The sequence below is a fragment of the Mus caroli genome, chromosome 1, assembly GCF_900094665.2.
Source record: "Mus caroli chromosome 1, CAROLI_EIJ_v1.1, whole genome shotgun sequence".
NCBI classification, from domain to species: domain Eukaryota; kingdom Metazoa; phylum Chordata; class Mammalia; order Rodentia; family Muridae; genus Mus; species Mus caroli.
In genome coordinates this window covers 12590668-12596471 of record NC_034570.1, presented here as the reverse complement: position 1 = coordinate 12596471, position 5804 = coordinate 12590668, and the positions used below count along the sequence as shown (strand labels likewise).

Below are 5804 nucleotides of genomic sequence, written 5' to 3'. Positions count from 1 at the left end.
GTGGCGCACGCCTTTAATCCCAGCACTTGGGAGGCAGAGGCAGGCGGATTTCTGAGTTCGAGGCCAGCCTGGTCTACAAAGTGAGTTCCAGGACAGCCAGGGCTATACAGAGAAACCCTGTCTCGAAAAACCAAAAAAAAAAAAAAAAAAGAAAAAGAAAGAAAGAAAAAAGAAACTACATATCCCAGAATGCACTGCTGCCTCGCCCGCTCAGCTTTTCACGGCAGAAATTGGATCCGGATGGCGTTGCATTCTGGGAACCAAGAAGTCCTAGTATCTCATTGGTTGGGATTTGGTAGCGATGTCTCTTAAATTGGCCTGTTTTACTGCCCACAACGCACTTCCTTCAGACGCAAGTTGCCGGCAGATCACGTCTCGGCCTTGCCAGGTACCAGTCTCCCGCGCGTTGCAGAAAGCGGCTGTGACGCGACGGAAGTAATTCCTTTCTGTGCCCCGGAACCCACAGGGGTAGGCCGCTGGGGGTGGGAGGGGGGCGGCCCTGAATAGGGGCTGTGGCGGTACGTGGGGTTACGGCTGCGGTAGCTGCGGGACTGGCTAGTGAGTGTCGGGCCATGGTGGGGATCGGGATCTGATTTCGCTAGGAGAGTTAGTGCGGCTGGGACTGGACGCTTTAGTTATCCCTCTACTCACCCCTTCCCGTCTGGGCGGGGAAGGAACGGAAGCTCTGAGCCTCTCCGGCCTCCCCAGCTCCTGACTTGGGGGAGGGGAGAGGAGTTTGGCGGGACCTTAACTAGCTCAGCTCGGTGGGTCTGGAAAGGGGAGAGGACAGGAGGTGCGGGCTGGCTGGGCCTCCTCCAGGCAGAGCGCGGGGCGGGTGGAGTTAAGAGCATGGCAGCCGGATCGCTTTTCCGTTTTGCCTACCTCATGTGCGCTTGTATTTGTTTTACTGTTAAAATCAGTCGCTAGTCCCAGGAGAGAGACCTCGCAGCTTTAAGCTATCGGACCCTGAAAGAAAGTTTACTTTCTGGACAACTTGGGTAATTTCTGCCTGGCTGGGTACGTTGGCTCATTTGTGCGTCTATCTACCTCTCATTTTTGCCTGAAAGGAGTTATCTAGTGCCAGGTACAGTGCCCATTTATTTAGTTTCCCTTAAGGAACTGAAATCTCTTCAGTTTTGTGAGCATGAAAGTTTTGTCATTTAGTGCAAGCGTGCCTACTCTGCACTTTCTAGTGTAGAAAGCAATTGAAATAGTTTTACAACTTGGTTCATACTACCAGATCAGCTTCTTAGTCCCAAATTGAATTTTATTTTCTGTTAAGTGGTCTAAGATGGTAAACACTTGACCTCGTTTATATTATAATATGTTATTAAGCCGTCGAAGTTCACAAGTGGATTTAATCTTCAGTGATGAGTAAACTGCTGTGGTTTTATATCATGGATGTTTGTTAATTTATAGCAATTTGGGATTTCTATATTTCTATTTACCAATTTTTTGAGTACTCTTGGATGACATGGAAGTTGTGCTCAGTAAACTCGTCTGGTCTAAATGTGTGGCCCACCGGGCCTATCTCCCAGTTGTTAGTTTTAAAGGTGTAGCCGCCATGCCTGCTCTTATCTTTTCAACTTGCTTGGATTAACCTTGGACCTCAACTACACTAAGTCCGCACTCTTGCGTGCCACTGCTCCATATCTTCATCCTCCTATTTAATTTATAAATGGCTTCTCATCCTTCATATGATATTTCTCTAATTGCCAGACTGGGTCGGTAACGTGATGTAGCATGTTTGCCTAATGTCCAGAGGCCCTGGGCTGGTTCTTCAGCATCACACACACAAGAAATGTTGGTTTATTACCTCATAATGCTATTAAAAAAAAAATATATATATATATATATATATCCATTTCTTTTTTTAAACATGTATGTAGCCCTTGCTAGCCTGAAACTCAACCATGTATACTTGCATGGCCGCCTGTCTCTGCCTCCCAAGCACTGGGATTGAAGGAGTGGATCACCACACCCAGATGATATCTATTTCAAATGGAGAAAATCTGCTTCGTTGCTAGATAAGATAGGAATGCTGCAGTGTACATAGGCAATGGTATAGATGCAGAGTGATAGTTTACTTCTGTATATTAAGTTCTTAAGAATTGCGCAGGTCTTCGTCTTCGTGCTTCAGGAAAGATTGGGGTTTTGTGGAGGGGTGTATGTCAGATTGGAATGTAATAGGAATGTCTTTGCAATGTATGCTTTGATATGTTAATAGACTCCAAATGCTTTGATAGTTTACTAAGTACAGTAAGACATCCAATACTTGAAAATTTACATACACATACACACACAATTTTAGGTGTAGAAATAGGCATGATGTCAGAAGCCTGTAAACCTTTATTCAGAGTATTCAGGAAGCTCAAACAGGCAAAGGATGGACAAGAGTTCCAGGTCAACCAAGAGGTCCAGTAAAGCCCTGTTGACTCAATAAAAAAGAAAGTGGGGGGAGGGGCTACATCAATAAGACCTTGGTCAGAGAAAGACCCTTGGGATTTGATGTTTGAGCTAGAAACAGCATAGGGAGGGTTAAAGGAAGAGCTTCTGACAGCAGTCACTGCAAATGCAAGGGCCTTAAAGTGTGAGTGAACTTGACCTAGTCAAGAAATTCCAAGGACACAAATGGTTGGAACATATGCCAGATAAGGTTATAGCCAGCCCTGCCTGACCTGGCACTCACTTTGTGGACCTGGCTGGCCCAGAACTCAGATCCAACTACCTCTGTTTCTTGAGTGCTGGGGTTTAAGGTGTACACCACCATGCTCAGGTGTAGTAGCTTAAAAAAAAAAAATGGTCCATTTAAAATACAGTTAACGTCATCTGATTTGAAATATAAATTAAAGCCAAATAGATGTTGTCTTTCATTCCTAGAACAGAAAAAAAAAGCTTTTGCCTTTGCTAATCACCTTGTGAACAGTAGTGCCATTTACTGAAGTCAGAAGACAGAAGGGAGGGAACATTGGTTTCTGACAGGTTTATCAGGAGTTCTCTGTGGGACTTAGCTTGATAACTCAGTAAGACAGGATCTGCAGAGCATGCCCACATCTTAATCACAGAGGTGGATCTGTGAGTTTGAGGCCAGCCTGATCTAAGAAGACAAATTAGATGTTTCTGGCTGGCACTCAGAGTAGGTACAGAACTAGGGAGGACAAAATGGGAACTGAATCTTTTTGATGATATTTAAATATTTAAACTGAAGAATATCAAATGGGTGGTGTTAGATTGATCAAAGAACGCAGGTGAAATTTAATGTACTGCTTTGATTTTTATGTTTGGGGCAGAGTCTCACCTTGGTAGACCAGGCAGGTCTTTGACCTGGTTGTCTTTTCTCAGCTTTCCTGTGTTAGGATCTTAGACCTGTGCCTTGCTTGATTAATGAGGCTCTTCGAAAGCCTTAAACACTTTTTATCCCAGCAGAGATAGGAAGGATATCTTGAGTTTAGGGCTGTTTGCTTGATCTACATAGTGCAAGGACAGCCAAGACCTACCTCAGAATTGGGAGGGGTCTCTTGAAGATTGGTGATAGAATAGGGATGAAGCAGACAGATTTTAGAACATGCAAGGCTCTGGGACCTTTAACTTCTTGAACATTTACTTTTATGTGTATGAGTGTTTTGCTTGCAGATCTGTGTTTGCTTAATGTCCACAGAAGCTAGAAGAGCGTGTTAGCTCCCCTGGAATGGGAGAGGAGAGTTGTGAACCGCCATGTAGGTGCTTGGAACCATTCTAGGGGATCTGACCTCCCTCTTCTGGCTCTTCAATGCACATGGTACATAGGCATAATTCAGGCAGAATACTAGTTTGTAATGTGGTCTTTGTAAAGTCTGCTTCTGTAAGGTTTTACAGGAACATAGCCACATTCACTAGTTTCTATCTTGTCTGTGACTGACTTATAACAGTAGTTGTGGAGATAGTCGTAACAGACTTTACAGACTGATGAGCATATGTTTACTGTCTGACCCTCACAGTTTGCTGCTCCCAGCAGCGCAGCGCAGTACAAGGATACTGGAGGATGGTATAGTGATGTTTATCTTGTTCCTGACTTCTCCTGCCACTGAAACCAGGATGACTTGTTTACTCCCCTCACCACACACAGACTTCGAATTAGGATATAGGATCATAAAAATTTTAATGTATTCATTCACTGTGTACTAGGCATCATTCTAAGTGTTTTGTATATCAATTCATTCTCCAAAATTCTTTTAGGTTTCTTTTTAAGTTGTTGTGTGTAAGTCTGTGTGAGTACAAGTGCCTGCTGAGGTCAGGCTATCCATCCCCTCTGGAGCTGGAGCTGCACATGGCTGTGAGCCGGCCGCTGTGCATGCTAAGAACCAGACTCAGGTCCTGTAAATGCTGTATGTGCTGAGCCAGCTCTCCAGCTCTACCAGGATTTTATTTGTTTTAAGATTTATGTATTTATTTATTTTATGTATGTGAGTACACTGTAGCTGTGAGACTTCATTTGGTTATGTGGTTGTTGGGAATTGAATTTTTAGGACCTCTGCTCGGGTTGCCCCACCCACTCGCTCCAACCCAAAGATATATTTATTATAAGTACACTGTAGCTGTCTTCTGACACACCAGAAGAAGGCGTCAGATCACATTACGGGTGGTTGTGAGCCACCATGTGGCTGTCGGAAGAGCCATCTCGCCAGCCTACTTTTTTTTTTAATCTATTTTATGTGTAGTTACTAACAATTTTAAGCTGCTCTGTGGGTGCTAGAAATCAGTTCAGGTTCTGGGGAAAACCAGTCACTGCTCCTGTCTCAACGTGTGTTCATTGTCAATCACTATTGTGTTTGATAAGACCCTGGTGCCTAATCTCTGGCCTCTTCTTCCCCCTTCTCTCCTGGATGTGCTGTTCTCCCTCCAAAAGGGTTCTTGGGCCATATATCCCTGCCTCACTCCCTTCAGACTTCTGTCCAGTGTTAGTGAGACTTCTCTTCCCAACTTTGAAGTACAACCTCTTTCTCCTCTCTTCATTCCCTGCCTGCTTTCCTGTACTTTATTTCTCCATAGAACTTCTTCCACTATACACAGTTTGGTTTTCTGATAGATACACACCTCCTTTTGGGTGGGGTTGGTGTAATAACTCATAGTATACTCTTGGCAGACCTTGAACTCTTGGTAATTCTGCCTCCATCTCAAGAGCTAGGGTTTCATTAATGCTCCTTGAAGCTGGGCTTGTCCCTGTCATTTTTTTCCATGAGGTTAAAATCTTTGTGTTTTGTCCCCTGTACATAGGATAGCACGTGGCATAGTACTCTAGAGTAGTGTTTGTGAGGTGAGTGGATTTCTAAAATGGTTTTCAACCACACTCAGTTGTTGTACACTCCCCCCCTATCCCCCAGACAGGCTTTCTCTGTGTAGCCCTGGCTGTCCTGGAACTCACTCTATTTAGATCAGGCTGGCCTCGAACTCACGGAGATCACCTGCCTCCGCCTCTCGAGTGCTGGGATTAAAGGCATGCGCCAGCACTTCCTAAGTGGCTTGGTGGAATCGATTGTTCCTTTCAGCTTAGTAAAATAATTTCATCACTCTGTCATCCAGGTCAAACACGGTGGTCTTTTCACACATAATACATTTTCTGTTGTTGAAGGTTTGTAGCCACCCATTTACTTTTTTGGAACAGCTAATCTGCTTCTTTTTGTGTAACATCTACTTAGCCAAAGAATTTCAGCTAGTTTTATTGACAGTCTATCTAGTGTTCTTTTTTTTTTTTTTTTTTTTTTTTTTTTTTTTTTTTTTTTTTTTTTTTTGAGACAGGGTTTCTCTGTGTAGCCCTGGCTGTCCTG

General features: G+C 43.9%; 1 protein-coding gene across 6 annotated transcripts in view; it reads left to right on the top strand.

The window, feature by feature from the left end:
• Positions 1–294: 294 nt before the first annotated feature.
• The window catches only part of Eloc (elongin C), a 15326-nt gene continuing 9816 nt past the window's right edge, over positions 295–5804 (top strand). Inside the window, exons 1-2 of one of the 6 annotated variants that reach the window (XM_021160034.2) lie at positions 479–558; positions 921–1017. The gene's annotated coding sequence lies outside the window, so the exon portion shown is untranslated. The other 5 variants (XM_021160042.2, XM_021160058.2, XM_021160026.2 and 2 more) reach the window with 5 other exon arrangements.